Source organism: Eupeodes corollae, chromosome 2 (assembly GCF_945859685.1).
Source record: "Eupeodes corollae chromosome 2, idEupCoro1.1, whole genome shotgun sequence".
NCBI classification, from domain to species: Eukaryota; Metazoa; Arthropoda; class Insecta; order Diptera; family Syrphidae; genus Eupeodes; species Eupeodes corollae.
In genome coordinates, this window is record NC_079148.1 from 29169988 (window position 1) to 29188717 (window position 18730).

At 32.3% G+C, this 18730-nt stretch overlaps 1 protein-coding gene across 2 annotated transcripts in view; it reads left to right on the plus strand.

The window, feature by feature from the left end:
- Window positions 1-18730, plus strand: part of LOC129944114 (uncharacterized) — a 125354-nt gene that overhangs the window by 72755 nt on the left and 33869 nt on the right. For both annotated transcript variants that reach the window (XM_056053305.1, XM_056053306.1), the window contains one exon: window positions 15846-16006. The gene's annotated coding sequence lies outside the window, so the exon portion shown is untranslated. The remainder of the gene's footprint in view (window positions 1-15845; window positions 16007-18730) is intronic.

Here is an 18730-nt window from a genome sequence, read left to right on the forward strand (position 1 = left end):
TTCTTCATATTTTTATTTGTATTTTAATTAAAAATAAAAGAAGTTCGTAACTTTTGAAAAGATTTTAAAAACTGTTTTTGTTTTAAAAAGAAAATTTCTTTCTTTTTGTTTAACGTAGTTTTTTGAAACTTGTTAAACTTAAAAGTCTTATAATAAGTATATTTACTTCAAATTGATCATCTTTAAAAAATTAGGCATCAATATCATTTAAAACTTCAGACAGAGTCTGTTAACGTGTAAGCTTGATATTGCGAATATTACATTATAAGTAAAAACTTATAACATTGGTATAAAAGTACTTAGGCAGAAAGGCATATTATGGCACATAACTGTCAATAATAATTTCAATCAACATTGTCTTTGTTATTATATTGACACTTTTCGATAAATTTGACACGAATGTCAAAATAGAAACTGCTTTGTTTTGCTTGTCACTTTAAACATACACATTTTTAATAAGTTAAAATGCAGGTGTGTTCTGTTTTTTGGCATCGATTTGGTTTTATTCTTCTGACTTTAACGACTTGTACAGTGTGGGTAGGTATACTCATAATGCTATTTAAAAACTTGTCAACAAAATGTCATGTTTACATCAATATGTCTTAAAGCACATTAATATATGTTTGATACAATTAATGTCTCATGTTCGAACTTTGTCAACTTTTATAAAAGGAAATTTTTTGTTTGACAAACTTTACAACGGCTTGATAGAATAAATCACCTGGAGAAAGATTCTATAAAATATTGTAACACGCCATTTGTCGCCATGTAAGTTCTTGAGAACTATCATGTTGAACAGCACGTTTATAGTGTTAAAAATTAAAAGTGTCCCACCTTATTTATTTATAGATAGGTACCTAACCTACATAATTATAAATTATAATTAATAACGCTGGAATTTATGTATTAACTGAATGTGATGAATAATTATTGCAATGTGACATATGTGGTGTTTTTACTAAGTAAATATTTAAATTTGTAATTTTATTTAAGTTAACATCGACAACAACTGTCAGTGTTCCATACCTAAAAAGTGTAAATTCAAGACAATTAAGTTTGATGAATATAAAAATCGGGGTTTTGAAGCTTCATTAGATCAATAAAAATTCCCCTTTTCATTCATAATTGTATGTTTTAATTTGATTCACAACATCTTCAATAATTATAACACTTGTAATAAAGCTAAAAAAAGTTCTATAAAGTCAATGTGTTTTCCAAAATGCGGAGCAAAATGTGATTCATTCAAAAATGTCAATTATCTTTTTTAACTCTCTTCAAACTTTTAATGACCATGGAAAATAAAAGTTTACCGCCGCAAAGTACAAAAAAAAAAAACGAAGAAGTGAAGTTGTGACCGGTCCTAAAAATAATAATTACCTATATACGTCTGTTATTTTGTGATTATTAAGTCGTCATGGGTTCAAGGTTTTGTCTCCGGGGATGCCCAGTTGATGACCACACTTTACTGATTCTTGGCACATTGCTTTTATTTGTTAAGCTTATTGTACCTTTATTAATCTTTCTGCACATAACAACTTCTAAAAGAGCTTAGCAGAATTAATGCATATTATACCCAAAAGGTGGGGTTCCTCAAAATGGCTATATATGAATGAAGCATCCACCCGATATACCTACAAATGTGCTCGTTAAGTAAGGAATTTCATATTCGAAATACTTTATGTCCTATTCATGTTTTATAATGATGGCATCTTATATTTTAGATATGTTAATAACTGCTATGTATACATTATACATATGTAAAATATATTAACATAAAGCCATTTTATGATTTAGTTGTTTATTGGGAATAGAGTTTTCGTGACTTGTCTTAGCAAAGGTTAGGGTTGGTCACGTTTTGATTTTGATATAAATTCTGGCAACACAGAGCAAGGCCTAAGCATTATGGGAGTAAAAACATATATCAGGCTGGTTAACAGATTGAATGTTTTTCATACGATTTGAATGCAAATGCATACGTTATGTACTAATAAACAAAATTGGGAAATATTTGTCAATGAGTCACTACAAGTTTTGGTGACTTAGAGTTAAACAAAAAATGGTGACTTTGAGAAGATGTAGGTATGTTGGTAGATATTTTAAAGATACTTCTCATTAAAAGATCTTATTCATTATGATGATGGCAATCTGTAATTTACACTTTAGTCACGTTTTTTTACGACAAAAAAGAAATAAATTAAAACACATGTAATTACACTTTTGCAGTTAATTTTAATGCAAAATAACTTCTACACCCAATGTAAGTCCAAGCGTTTCTTAGCAAATCAAATTTAACGGAACTTACTAATTTTCTGCAAAATAAATTTTAGTTCAGATTAAAAATTATTTTTCAAATTTGTGTCTAAAATTCTTGTATAAAGACCACTATATGTGGTCTTGATAATTAACTGTTTTATGTTCATATTTAAATTAATTAAATTACAAAAGTCAAAATGAAGGATCATTATGTGAAGAACTCACAAATAAAATATCACGTATACGCCTTAGTGCACTTCAAACAAATTTGAAAATGTTTTTTTATTTCAGCTTATTTTTTCTTGAATTGAGTTACTGGCTCGACCTTCGAAAACACAAAATTACTGAATATAAAATATAGGCTTTCAAATAAGAGCTTTCATTTCGATACTAAAAAAAACATTTTTAATAAAGAGGAATCAAAGGATTTTTATGTCATTGTACATATAAATATATAATTTTAACAATGAAAATTGATATTTGCCAAATGACCGTCCAAGGCTATGCTTCTCGCCCCTTATTTTTTTTATGAAATTTTAAATGGTCAATTTACACATTTGTCGCTGTTGTTCTAGATAACTTCTCCAAATTCATATTCAAAGTCTTGGATTAATTGTGGAGCATTGACATACATACATTCTTTTCCAACCATGGCCTCACCATATACATTAGGAATGATGTTGCTTATCAGCTCTTACCACAATATGGTCTTTGCACCAATTCCTTTTTTAATTATATGTGGTTTAAATTCTCTGTAAATAAGCAAATCATTCACTACTGCTTCCTTTATCGAAGCCCAAATTTAGACAGAGTATCAACTTCTCGTGAATTTGATGCTTTGTTTGATTCCATTCAAAGAATTTTTTCGTCCTATCGTCGCACTAAAATCTTTGTTATGGGCGATTTCAATGTACACAATTCTTCATGGCTTCAACATTCAGGCCAGACAACACCCGATGGAGTGTGTGCTGACATCTTCACTGAGTTGAACCACCTAACTCAGCTGGTCAACGAGCCCCCCCGAATATCGGACGTTGTAGGTCGAGCAGAAAACACTCTTGACTTGTTTCTTACCAAATTTTAACATGACCAAAAGTTACGACAATAAATACTGCAATGTTCCAAAGGCAGTAAAAATTTGTATCATTTGTAAAAAACATGAGGAATTCTTCCCCTTCATCGGTTCCTACGCTCGGTATCAATGACACTCCTTTTGTTAGCTCTTAAGAGAAAGATAATCTCTTTGCAAGGCAGTTCGCCACCAATTCTACGCTGCCAGTGAGTGTTATGACTACGCCTGTACTTGAGCGAGTTAGTGATTCTATGGGACCAATCTTTTTTCGCACTCGTACTGTGGCAAGAGTCCTTAGAGATCTAAACACACATAAATCCGCTGGTCCGGATAGTATCCTCGCTATTGTTCTGAAGAGGTGTTCTTCAACGCTGGCAAAACCACTGCGTAAGCTTTTTCATCTGTCCTACTCCTTGGGTCTCGTTCCGAGCGGATGGAAAACGGCATTTGTCCAGTCTATTCACAAAAAAGGCGAATCTTCCTCACCCTCTAACTACAGACCGATTTCACTCACGTCCCTTCTTTCCAAGGTCATGGAAACACTGATTAATTATCAGCTCAAGAAATATCTTGAAGATCGAAATCTTCTTAATGACCGGCAATACGGCTTTCGTAGCAATAGGTCCACTGGTGATCTCATGGTTCATCTCACCGAACAGTGGAGCAAATCTTTACATCGTTTTGGAGAAAGTAAGATTATTGCGCTTCATATTTCAAACGCATTTGGTAAGGTTTGGCATCAGGCTCTCTTATCGAAAATGCGTGTTTTCGGTTTTCCTGAATCCCTGCTTCATTGGATTAGTAATCACCTTTCGAATTGTTCAGTACAAGTTGCATTGGATGGATTGCTGGTGTGCCTCAGGGCTCAGTTTTATCTTCAACACTCAACAATTTTTTATTAACGATCTCCTGTCTGCAACTTCAATCCAATACATTGTTTCGCTGACGATAGTACTCTTAACTTTTCATATTCGTTTCCAGAATAACATCCCTTACCTTCGGATGTGGAACTGCAACGACAAAATATGATAAGCTCATTAAATTCCGACCTAAACAGCATTGTTCAATGGGGATTAAAAAACCGCGTGGAATTTAATGCTTCGAAAACGCAATGCTGTCTTGTATTGTTAAAGCGAGACACGTGTCCAAATAGTGGGCTATTCATAAATTAACTTCTAGTAAAGAACAAGTACAACACAGGTGTCTACAGTCATATCCATGTTATTTGTCGATCAGTTCGGAAATAGGAAAAGATACTTTCGAGAGGATATCCAAAGACTGAAATTCAAAATCACATTTTTGTACTTTAAATTTCTTTCAGTGTAGATTTTCTAAAGATAAATCTTGAAATACTCACCATGAATCATAAATGACACTTCGCCGCATGGTTTCTCGGAAAAAGCCAAAGATCTTTTAATTTTTCATTGAATTACTATTCAAGGTGATCCATCAGATGATTATGTGACGTCATTACAGTACTCAGGGTTTGTTTGACATTTTCTAAATGAAGAAAATCTGACTTGAATTATTTTAGTCACGTTTTTTTCTTTTAATATCTAATGAAAGTGAAGACTGCACTGTCTGCCATCTTTATGTCAGCTTTTCAATTTTATGTGTTTTTTTATGTGTTCTTTTTTTTATTAGTATGCTTATACTATGTGCATTTTAACTACTTGTATTAGTTTAAGTTAACTTAACTCTGACTGAGACTGTATACATTTTTAAATTGAACAGGATGAAGAAACCTTAGTTCCAGTTACACTTTATGATACATGAACCATAGGGGCTTGAAGTACGAGTTTCATATTTTATACATACATATATGTTTAATGTTTCAAATAATTTATCATTTCGAGTCGTATCTTTTAAGATCACGTTTGTTTTTAATTGCAAGTTCAAGCTGAGGTCAGAAGCATATACTGAGCAGTTTTGTCTAATGTGAAATGTTTTACGAATTTTTAATATTGTGATAAAGTTATTTTTAAACACATGTCTTATTTAATTGCATTCAAAAATTAGGATCAAGGCCAACTATCAGAAATTTTCGGTTATTATCAATTTTAACTAAAATAAAGAATGTTAATAATGAGTTTGATTAAACAACAAACAAAACTTTTTTATTTTACCAATTGGTTTAATTATTCTAAATAAAAAAAAAACATTATTGGTCATATTTTCGATCAAAAAATGCATTTTGAAAGCATTTTATTTTTTGCCTTCCAAAACCCTTTGTATTTAATTTATTAAGACCGAAGTATGCTTTTCCACTTTGACCATGTGTTATTAGTTAACCTTTCTAATTTTAAAATAAGACTTACAAGTTAGAACACAGTGCAGAGTTCACTTGAACTCAAAATAGCTCGCTGATTAAAATTAATAGATTTCACCTACTGAACTTTTCGATAAGCTGATTTAAATTGTATGTAAATAACATTAATTAAAATTATTGATTTACGAGACAATTTCGCCATAAATATTTTAAATTTCTATCAAATATGTAAGTTATAGGTTTTTTTTAAACTTTGTATTAAACAACAAGTTATAGCGTACACTACATTTTAAAACTTTGTTCAATACTATAGCTCACAATATGTGTACGTAGTTTTTCTTTAATTCCATGCGAGACAAATTATATTGTAAGACGGTCTCTTTTGTATAGAAATTTATTGCATTCCCTAGAGAACTAGGCTAGTGGAATACAATTGTATGGCTGCTGAAGACAAGCCACAAGCTTGGATTAAGATACAGATTTGAATGTCATAAATTTTGCACTACGAGCACGAGTATAAGATACACATAAGATATCAAATAGTGAATTGAGTATAAGCTAGAAAAGTATACCTAAGATGGGCTTCAAATTAAAAGGAAAATACATACATTAGACATGCATACATCTAACCTAAAAGCTGTGAAACTAATAAAGTTTGTTCTCACCTATTTGAAATTAAGATTCAAACAATATAACAACTGTTTCACAAGTTTCACTGATGAGAACCTAGCTTTTACTTGTTTAATTAGAGTTTATGGTGATGTCTTAGGCACTAAGCCACACCACATGTACAATTCAATTTCGCGTGCAAATATTTCTTTTCTGTTTTTTTGTTTGTGGTGAGAATTTTCAAGGGCTTTAAGATATGAACAATAAATGTAACATAACACACATTCTCGAAATACAATCGGATGATTAGGAAGATTTTAGTCGATTCAAAAAGATAAATTAGTTTTTGGATACCACTGTGAACGATAAAAGTATAAAATAGGTTCAACATGTAAAAAGTTTTTCAGTTTTAACAGGCACTCAAGGGGTTATTAACACCCTTAACATGTTTAAAGTTTAAAGACACTGTGAGCTTTAAGAAAATAAGGAAGGCTACGATTTTCATGTACATTAAACATAAGCTTAGCTTTATTATGAATATAATGTTTTGCCATTAGGTTTTAAAAATTATTTCGACAATGAACTTTACATAAGTCTACAAAAAATAGTGCCGCTGTGTTAAATCGATCTTGGAAGCCAAGCCTAAGGCCCACGGCGAAAATGCGCTCACCGAAAGCTTCCTCAATTTATATATTTGCACGATTTGAATAAAATGACAGCTGTCAGAAAGAAAAAACATCCCTTTTGATTTTAGAACAAAAAGACATTCAAATGGCTCGAATTTCTGATTTCTGTCATTCCAATTTCCCAAGATCTTATTGATGCTTTTGGACTGAAGTTCAAAGGCTGCTTGTGGATGATATTGACTTTACCTTTTTGAATCGTTCCCAAATCATTGTCGGAACATCTTTCTTATACGCTTCCCCACAAGTTAAGTTTAAGTTTAAGTTTCTCTTAAGTCTTTAAATGGTTTGGCCGAAGGACGTCTACCAGACTGAAATTTACATTATAATTTTTAAAATAATAATGCTAAGGCAAAATCTAATTCAACGATTTTGAGAATTAAATTTAACAATATTGCAAATAATTTTGTATACAAAACCGTTAAGCACTCAAACAATATTGGTATAAGACCAACCTCCTTCTCTATTCATCAATTTTATGGTTTTCTCTAAACTGAGTACATTAATTCCAAAGTATCTATTTCAAAAAATGGAACACGTCTATACATTTTTTTAGGTTGCATAGATCACACCATAGAGGAAGATCTGGACGGTGAGGAATAAAGTTTAAGCTGAGGAGTTCACCTTTGACTTCAAAGATTGTACTGACTTTGCTTATGTTATCGGCCAAAAAGTTAGTCTTTTTTCCAAAAAGTGGTTCAATTTACTGTAGTAAGCTCAATTAAATGATGATTCCGCTTCCTCAGTTAACTGATCGTACATTCTGTTTCCGATTTCATCAACAAAACATACAATTTCGACTAAGCAAAGAACGGTTAACTGCAGTTGAAATGATATGGAAAAAGTTGTTGAGCAGTCGTTTACCATTTTATACCACTCACCAACGCATGATCCTCTGGAGTTAATAATGTCACTTAGCACAACTCTTGGAAACCTGTTTTCTCAAATCTTCATAATTCTTACCACATAGTTAAAGTGTAATTTCAAAGTATCCAACAAAAAGGGGGCTGTTCCTCTTTCTAGGTGTAGCTAATAGTTGGGTGTCTGTCTCTGCAGCCTTAAGGTGCTTTTGATGAAAAACGGAGGAACTTTTCCACTGCCTCGTATGACTTCTATCGCTCCGTAAAAAAGAATTGCAGTATGAGCAACGTCATTTCTCAAAAAACAGCTTCTCCACACGTTAGCTTGCGGTACTTTTGCTCTGAGGTGTCTATCGAGATAAAGGTTCCAGGTCATCAATACGCCTTAACTATTTCTACGACTTCTTCTTGCAAAATAAATTTTCCCCTTCTAGAGTACCTGCCTTCATCGCTTCTAAACATTATTATATTAGACATTCAAAAATTTTCTGATAGGTTCCAGACTTTCTAATAGCACTGAAGTCATCAACAAAACATAAAATTTCGACTAAGCAAAGAACGGTTAACTGCAGTTGAAATGATATGGAAAAAGTTGTTGAGCAGTCGTTAACCATTTTATACCACTCACCAACGCATGATCCTCTGGAGTAAATAATGTCACTTAGCACAAGTCTTGGAAACCTCTTTTCATCATCAGCTACATTCCGTCTATAGATTCGGCCAGCAAGACTATACCGCCAGCTTACATGAGACCAGGAATGGATTGTCCACTAAACACTATACCACCTCTCACTTAGTTTGTTATATCGTTTATGTATAGATTGAACAGTAGCGCGCTTAAAACACATCTTTGTTTAACTCCCATTGAGGTCTGAAACTCATCGGGAAGTTTTGTTTCATCCCACACTCGTTCTACGTTTTTTTTGCATACATTGTACTAATGAATGCTATAATTTTTGAAGAGATTCCATAATTGTAGAGCTTGTAAAATTGAGCTTCCCTAAGAATAGAGTCCAATCGTGCCTGAAAGTCGACAAAAAAGGCATACAGCTTTTTTCTACAAAAAGTCCAAAGGGATAAATTTATAACTTGGAATTGGAATAGCTAAGATGGCTTAACAAGATGTGTTAATTTGTTGTGGACAAGATGTATTGTTGCTGTATTAACCAGAAGTCTTCTAAATTCATGTTTTGAATTTTTAGCGCTATTTAATATGATATTCAGCCTAAATTTCGAAAGCAAAATTGTTTCAATAAACAGTCAATCTCTGTGGATGAATTGGTAGCGTTCGGGATAAATTCAAAGCCATGCGGACCCGTTGTGTTGTTGTAATCACGATGAAAACAATAGTTTATGCACAACCCATATTTTGGAAAAATCAAATCTCAAGCTAACACAAGATTTTCTGGATACACAGCTATGCAATTTGAAAAACAAGTACTATAAGTTCAAAGCTAACTTTTGGTTTTCAGTTGTCTCGTCGTTTGTTGGTTGTGCGACTTTTTTTTTGTAGCACCAAATTAGAAAAAAATGTGTTTGAAATGCTTATTAGTATTAATTAAAATATGAAACTGAAAACTTGAAGAAGACATGTACAAAAATATTTTAAAGTATTTAAGTACGAATTAGTTTAATAACGATAAAGTTCGGATTTTTTCGGGTACTTTTATTTGTTGACGGATCAACCGAAAATTTGATATTCCGCCCATCGTCGGTTCTGCATTCAGGTAATTCTAAGATTATATGCAAATATGATCTTCTTAGCCTAGGGCTTGAAATGTGATCTTTTTGTTCTTGTTGCCATTCTTGTACTTAATACGTTGATGGTAGGAAATTAGTTTTGTTCACTTGTGGCACGAACTTTTTCACAAACTTGTAAAGAGCAGGAACGATGGGTGATTCATATTCGTCAACAATTTATTTGAAAATACGCAATGTTTAAGTTTCACACTACTCTCTTTGAAAACAAGTTTTCAATACTTGCAAACTTTGGTCAAATCTACGGCTCTTTTCGTTTTTTTATAGGTAACACTGATTGTCTGTAAAAATTCGAGCTGAAAAAAGCTATGGTTCGAAAGAGATTACTTTCATTAAAATGAAAATCATATCGGATTCCGGATATTTTTGATAAATTTTTGAACCAGCATACTTTTCTCAAAGTGTCTCAAGAAACAACTAAAGTTAATTGTACTAAAAAAAACCAGTGGTTAGTTTTCTGTTAAAAAGAATAAAATTAAATTTTCTTTCTTAGAAAATGTCTATTTCGAGTATCAAATTTATTATGTTTAGTTCCTTTATGGATTTTCTGTAATATTAAGTATTCAATAAACAGTTTGTAAAATTTTCAAATTTTCAAATCGTTATAAGAAAGCTTTAAATCGCAATTGCTTACTGCAAATTTTCTTCATTTTGTAAACAAATTACCTAACAGATATCAAGTGAAATATAATTTGAATACAGTTTCCTTTTTTTTAAATTAATGGATCAGTATTCAAACGAACACAAACAATTCATTTTACATAAGACAAAAATATTTCATTCAATAATTACAAATCCGTGAGATCAATTTGAATACAAATTTCCGTGAAATTTTCATCTCCTCCTCATTTTCCAAACCCACATACTTACTTTGTTCCTTACATCATCACAATATAAAATTAATTAATTGACAAAAATAGCTTACAATGCAAGTCTTCAGCTTAAACTTAAAACAAATTATTATCACTTATAGATCTGTCGGCATAGTAGCGTGGCACTAGTTCGGCTCGTTGCAGCGCCAATCATTCCAAAGCTGGGATTTTCCCCTAGAATTTATATTCAATCGAATCAAAAATACAAACAAAAATATTTCTCACGTAACATTGAAAATTGTCACAAATTAAAAATAGACATCGCATCGTTCACTTTTAAGTGTATTATATCACAGAATAAATATCGTAACATCTGATGTGGTCTATAGCTTTATTGACAGACCGACCGCACAGGAAAGTCCAATATTGTTTAAGATTTATCTTTATAGATTCTAGAAGCTTATCCAAATATGGGCTCGATGAACGATGCTACGCGACGCCCGATAGATATGATGACAGATGTAATAGCAACCTTGAAGATGATTATTGTTTTTATTTGTTGTTATTTTTGTTGAATTTATAGATTGTTTTTGTTTTGCCACCCACAAGACATGCACGTGGTTTGATGTTTTATAGTGAGACGCCAACGTTAATATTTGTTTGTTTTTAAAAAGGCAGCAAATATTAATTTCGTATTTTTTTTCATAATACAAAATAAGAATGGTGAATATTTAAACGAAGCAGCGAGATTTTCTTACAATTTTCGAATTATATTAATATGCTTTTACAAATATTTTTGTGAGACTTTGTTTATAAAGAAGATCTTTTTTAGACGTGTAATTTTCAATCTGGCAATACTTTTTTCGGAGTTGGTTTTTTGACAGCTGTCAAGTGTTTTATTGTCCAGCTTGGTTTTGATAATAAATAGATTTACAACGTCTACAAATCAAAACTGTATTACCAAAATAATCGTTTGGTTCGTGTGAAACCAATTCATTGAAGGAAGCTTTTATTGAACGCAATCATTTGCGTCGTGGGTCTGTGACATAATCTCCTAGATCGTGCGATTTAACAATAGTGGACTATTTTTTGTGGGGTTATGTGAAGTCTAAGCAGGTAAGCCTGAAACGATTGGCAAAAAGTGGTAGAAAATTTGGACCCCGGGATGGAATTTGTTTGCCACGGCTACAATTTATATACCATATCCTTTTCATGGCCAAATTGCACCATATTGACTGTTAATTTTTCATAACTTCACGAATTCTGTATTTTCAAATCACAGGATTACAGTGCCCAATTTTGATCACTAATTTCGACAAAGTAAACTTTTATTGTTAAATCACTATTGCTTCCTTGCTTGTGTAGCATGTAGTGCGGTTTTTGTCTAGTGCCAGTTTTAGTAAAGGCGTATTTTTAACTTATCGAATGTCATAAAAACTTCAAAAGGAACAGGCCAATGGGGGGTTATTTAAACTGAAACCGATTATTGGGAAACCCTTCCTTTATTCTCTGCGACACGTACAAAAATGTTTTAAAACCTTTTAAAGAAACTTTATAAATTCCAGTGTGTTCTTAGTAGACTAAAAACAATTATTTTAAGAATTAAGCATAATTTAAATCAGCCTGAAGAACAAGTCTTAGAATTAAAAAAGAGGCTGGGTGCGGCCCACAATGCATACTTTCCATTCGAACTCGTCTGGCAATATTTCAATATCTGGCTTTGTTTTCGAGATATTTTAGTTCAATTCTAATTTTGATATTTTACTATTTGATTTTTTTTTTAAAAATTTATATTTTAAAAGAATACCGATTGGAATTCTAAACAAAATATTTAAATAAGATAAAAATAGTTTAGTTTAGTATTTGATGTTGGAAACGTAATTTTTCGATATATTTCTTCATAAAATATTCGAGTTGGTGAAAGTATTTTTCAGTTTTTTTTTTATTTATACAAAAAAAAGTGTTTATTTTTTTAGCAATTTGGTATCACTCAACCATGTAAAATGGTTTTCAATTGGCGCGGGTAGATTTTGTCGCCCCGTGGCAGCCATTTTGTTTTGGTGACATCTGTTTAGTCTTTTGTTAACTTCCCTAGGAAGTTATTGTAATGGGTCCGATTTGTCAAATTGAAAATTTTGACATTTCTCGACGTTTCAAGGTCCCTAGAGTCGAAATAAAAGATTTTTAGAAAGATGTCTGTGCGTGCGTGTGTACGTACGTTTGTACGTCCGTACGTCCGTACGTCCGTACGTCCGTACGCCCGTACTTTCGCGACGTTTTTTTCGTCGTCCATACCTCAAGAACCAGAAGAGATATCGACTTCAAATAAATTTTGTTATACAGATAATAAGGCAGAAAGATGCAGAAAGGGCTCTCAAGAATATTGCGTGGGTGGTTTTTTTACTATAGCAGTTTGAATAAAATGTGAAAATTTCGGTTAACCCTAAATATCTTACGAACCAAAAACGCTAGAGACTTGAATTAAATTTTATATAATATATTGTAACATGATACCAAACAGGTATATTTTTTGAAAAACGGTTTTTTTTAAAAATCAATAAAACTGAAAAAAAAATGTGTCACCTCCAAAATTTTACGACTGAAATATAATTTCATCTCTAAAACAATTTTGTGCAACGAAGAATAATGTTTTTGACATCTGATAAATTTTGAGAAAAATCTAATTGACAGTTTTTTTATAAAAAATAAAAATCTAAAAAAAAACATTACTCAAAGTTAGTAAAAATTGAATATCGATTCAAAAATCTTTTCAAAAACTTGAAATTTAGGCTTCAAACTTATTTTATCTTATAAGAAATATTGTTTTCAACATTTTGAAGAATGTTGAGAAAAATCGAATTGACAGTTTTTTTACAAAAAATAAAAACCTAAAAAAAAAAATTATAAAAGTTGGTAAAAATTGATTTTCGACTCAAATATCTTTTCAAAAATTGGAGATAATAGCTTCTAACTAATTTTTACTTGTAAGAAATTTTGTTTTCAACATTAGGACAAGGTTTGACAATAAATACAACCTAACATTCGATAAAATTTTGAAAAAAATCGTATTGACAGTTTTTTACAATAAAATAAAACTCTAAAAAAAAAAATAGTAAAACTTGGTAAAAATTTGCTTTCGACTCAAATAGCTTTCAAAAATTAAAAATATTGGCTTCAAATTTATTTATTTCTCAAAAAATATTGTTTTCGATATTTAGTAATTTTTATATAAAAATCCAACAGTCCGTTTTTTTCATAAAAAATAAAATCTACAAAAAATAGTACGCAAATTTGGTAAAAATTGATACGAGTACATATAGACAAACTTTTAAGCAAGACAAATCGACAGACGGGATGGGAAGTTATCAGTGTGGGTCGCATCCCAGCCTCTTTTTTAATATTTAGTTGGCGAGTTACACGATTGAACAGAAGGCTCAAATGATAAAACTTTATAATTGAAATGAGTGTTCGTTGCGCGCATTGCGCCCATTTTAAAGTAGACATGGTGGCCTTTCAGTTTCATAGTCGACTTTTCGACGTTTGGCGGCCAAAATTGAGACGACCAGTTTAGTAAACAATCAGCTAACACCCGTAAGTTCAAGGAACGCAATATCGACAGAGAACATAGCCGCAATCAGTGAAAGTGTACAGCAGATCCCAAGGCAGTCTAAAACTCGGCATTTCGCAGGCTTGAACTTGGTGAATTTTCCATCGGGACTTGAACCTTTATGAGGTTAAGGTTATCCTTGGACACCAAGATCATGCGCTAGAGTTTTTCCTGTGGGGTTCTTCAAGGCGCAGGTCTATGGAAATAAACCACATTCAACCGATATCATAAGGTGAACATAACGCAGCCCATCGCTTCGAAATTCAGCCGGATCTATGTGGAAGAACCATTTAAAATTGGACCACTCGGATCCGTGCCACCGTAAGAACCCGAGGTGGGCATTTGAATGATGTCATATTTCACACTTAATGGAATATATGCGCCTTTCAAAAAGGCAACTAATTTTACCTGCCCTTATTGAAAAACTCTTTATGTATAATACAAAATTAAAGTGAAGCCGTGAACGTTATTGTTTCGTAAAGAGATACTTGTGGTCAACCAAATTCTTCACTTTTTCTTTGAAAGTGCTTCAGTAAAAAAAACACGCACTTAATGCTTTAAAAAGTCCTTTCTGCATCTTTTAATACTATTATCTGTTCTTGAGATATAGCCAACAAAAAAAGGAATCCCGAACGTATCTCCCTTAAAACCTTCTAAGTAGATTATACGTACATTGAAAAGGTGGAAAATGTCAACATTTTTAATTCGGACCGTTTACAAAAACTATCATTAGAAGTTAAATAACTGACGAATTTGCTGAAATCCTTAGTAAAAGTACTGAAGTATGGGGCCTTGAATTTCTTCATTAAAGTAAGTGCAAGTAGACACCACCGACAAATCATTTCTCAAAGAACGCATAATTAATTATAGCTATATTGTTAATTTTATTTTGTTTCAGTGTTCTTCACAAATACCGGAGTAGAATTAATATTTTCCATTTATTTTAAATTGAAGCGTCTTTAGTAATGATCTGTTCCCTAAATTTGTGACAGTTTATGTAAACTTTGACATATGATTGATTATTGACACCAGATGGCTATAAAATGACTTTGCATTTGATGTTAATTGTCCAAAATAGAAAGGGACCTACAATTTATATGCCATATCAAAATAACCCGAGGCACTTTGAAAAGATAAGTCATTTCACCTCTCCAAATTCCCCATAAGACAAAAATTAATGACAGATATGTAAAACACAGTTAAAAAGTTATAAAAAAAACCATCAATTTATATTGCTCTGCTTAAATGTTATAAAACCATACAGCAATTTAATTGCGGAAGAAAACACTCATAACGACTTTTCGATTTCCCTTTCCTCGATTTCCTGCCAGACGTGAAAAAAAACTTAACGCAGACACTAGGTACGTACAAACATAATAGGGAAGGCATCATACTATACCTATACTATCATCAATAAATTAACTATGCAGCCAGAGTCCATCGAAGGCGCAATAAAAAGAAGTGTGCAATAAAAACTTCAGCTAACACCATTGATGACAATAATTATTTGTCTTTTCCATCTGCACAAAACCTTAAAGCTTACCCACTGACTGACTGATTTAAACGCGCATGCAAAATCATGTCACGAAGAAATGCAAGAAAAAAAGTACAAGAAATTCGCTTACACAACATCCCTGTATTCACGTGTGTACATACCACAAGCATACAATATGAACGTCATGACTTTTTATGATAATCAAAGTTAAATTATAAATGCCAGTGGCTCCACCTTGTGTCACCTGTGCAATATGCATATAGACTTCCTCTTGGCACGAGTCTAAATAGATGTATCTTATACATTTTTCTTTTTATTTTTGGCAAGATTTGTTTTCTAATTTTAATTGTTTAATTTGTATTCTTCACTGGAGAAGGTACGGTTAAATGTGAATGTTGAGTTTTTAAAACTTTTTCTTTCATTACAGATTTGCATTATGTAATCCAATCGCAATAACGTACAATCCAAAATAAACGCGACGCGCCGCCGCCCAACTTTAAACCAGAGGACAAACTATTTCTATATATTGCCGCAGTCTTTCCTGATTTATTATCAATTCAACAATTCTGTGATACAAAAAACCAAAAGGTAAGAATTTATATGAGCTACATCCCTGATTTATTTTGATTTTATTTTAATTTCACATATCGCACCTCCGGTGCAATATCGACGCAATTGCAATTTTTTCTGAAATTGAGTTAAGAACGCCATAATGTCCCAAATGTCAAGTTTTATCCGTGGTAAAATTGACGTGATTGTATCTTTGCTAGTGCCCAAAAGAGGCCACTTTTTTGTTTGACAAAAAAGTTTAAACTAAAAAATTTTTCGGAGCAACAAAGTCGTAATGTACCTTGCGCTCCAAAATAGTTCAAACCCTTCACAAGCTCAAAAAAGAAACAGGTGAAAAATATAAAAGGTGAGAATATGAATTCTAACTCAGTCAGCTATTTTTAGGACTATTGAAGTCGATTCTGTAGGCATATTTTAGGGCAATATAGTATTTTCAATAAGCAAGCAAACTTTAACCGTGATTCCTGAACATTTAAGAAAATTGCATTTACGTCATTATTGCACCGGAGGTGCGATATGTTAGGTACCTATTACACTACAAACTATACAGACTGTCAAAATAATTGCAAGTGACATAAATTAAAAATGGAGCATTCACGAGTTTCAATATTGTGAATGTGTCAGGATAAAATGGGACAGCTGAATACAGGTCAAATTCGATGCGTTCAACTACGCATAAAGTTATCTAACTTATTATGACAACTGACAGAAGATCGATTAATTCCGATATTTTGAAAAAGTGTCACAAGAATGTATGTATTTCAAGTGGCATTTAGTTTCGTTAACAACGTGTTGACTAAAACTGAGTTTAGGGTTAAATTTGGGTGATGTTTAATTTGTTTTCGTGCATTGTTTAAGTAAATTTGAAGCAAATGGATGAACCCCTTAACCTTAAGAAATTATCTTGGCACTTAAAGTTGAAATGTAATGTTCTTTCACACCAAACACACAAATATATTTATAAAACTTTTCTATTCTTTTTTAGTGGACAACTATGTGAAATGAATGATGAAATAATGTTGCACTGAACTCGACCGAGTTTATAAGACTAAAGATTGTTGTTTGCAAGAAAACTATTCACTCCACTTTTGGCACCTTTCAAATGTTCGTTAAGATGTTTCCTGATTTGTTTACCGCGTTCTAAAATTCTTTAAATGCAAATGCCTTGCAGAGTTGTATGAAAATACACCATTTCCATTATGGAAATATAAAACCTCTTGGGACATATATTCTTTTGACATGCACGAGCAGTGCATTTTCAATGACATAATTGACATCGTAATTAGTGAGGTATATATTGGTTTCTGGCTTTGGTTAAACAACTTGGTTTTTTAAGTATGCTAACAGGCTTGAAGATAAGGCTGCAGGTTGTTGACAGGTTGTTTTTATGGACACTACAAAAATGTAGGTAAAAGTGAATGCGGAAATCTATAATCCATATAGACCACGAATCACTTAAAATATAGACTCCTACGTACTTAACTAGCAGCTTATGCCAATCCGACCAAGAACTTAACTTAGAGAACGACGTCCGTCGTCGTCTTCGTGGTCGACGTAGTTGTCGAGTTAAATCTGACGAAGAAACAAATACGTATGAGGTATTTACAATAAGGCACATTGTCGTGCGCCATATTGTAGTGTAGTCACACCATAATGGCTGCCAGCGCATTTTCTTCAAATCGCACGTCGCGCCACTGAAGTCAGCGTGGAAAATATGTTTCGACAGTTTTTTTTTCTTTAATAAATTCTTGGATCGTGTTGTTCTCTAATTATTTTATTTCCAATGGTATAAGTGAGGCGTTGGGAGGTGAAGTAAGACTAAGGCCCCAGAGGAATTTATCCATTAAAAAAATTAACTCTTTTCGGTACCAAATACAAACGAATACCCGCGTGGTGTATTCATACGTGGCGACACTTGGTGGCATGTCTTGTATTAAATTTTGTACAAACAAAAATAATTTTAGTTTTAGTTTTAGTTTTAGGGTACTAAAGCTTAACGTTGTTTGGCAGTTTTGTTGATTATTTTCAATTGATAGTGGGTATAGTATATATTTTTATAAAGTGAAGTGGTGGCTTTTATGTTATGAGGGAACACGTGTTGTGTTATTTTGGTTGTTTTTATTATTTTGAGGTGTTAATAGTTTTTTTTTAATTTAATTTTTTTGTATAGATACTTTCCATATAAGAACGTGGTTTATTTTTTTTTTTTAAATATGTTTTGATATAGAGACAAAGTGTGACAAGGCTGATAGAATTGGCACATTAAGTGGGTTGGTGCCAATATTCATTAAAATTGATAGTTGGAATGATGAAATAATTGGCCAGTGAATTGGGACAAATATTTTAATAAAATGTTTGTATATGGCAGGTACTTATATTTTGCAGGATTGTTGGTTCCTAATTTTAAAGAGGAAAAGACAAAGTAATGAATTGCTTACTCTATTAAATATGACCACTTCTACAAATTTTAGAAGAATTTGAAGTGAATAATTACATAAGTGGTTTTAAACAATTTTTATTTTTCTTATACTAAGCACACACTCAAGGGGATATTACTTCCCTTATTATGCAGACACAGTGTACGAGCACTAGGAAAAGGGGAGAGGGTTTTAAAAGAGATGTCGGTGCACTTTGGTTTTGAATTCCTGAATACTGCAATGACTAGGAAAAACAGAATGTGGTAAGGAATTCCTTACATTCGCGTAGTACGGCTAAAGAACGAATCTCTGTATTTGACAGTAC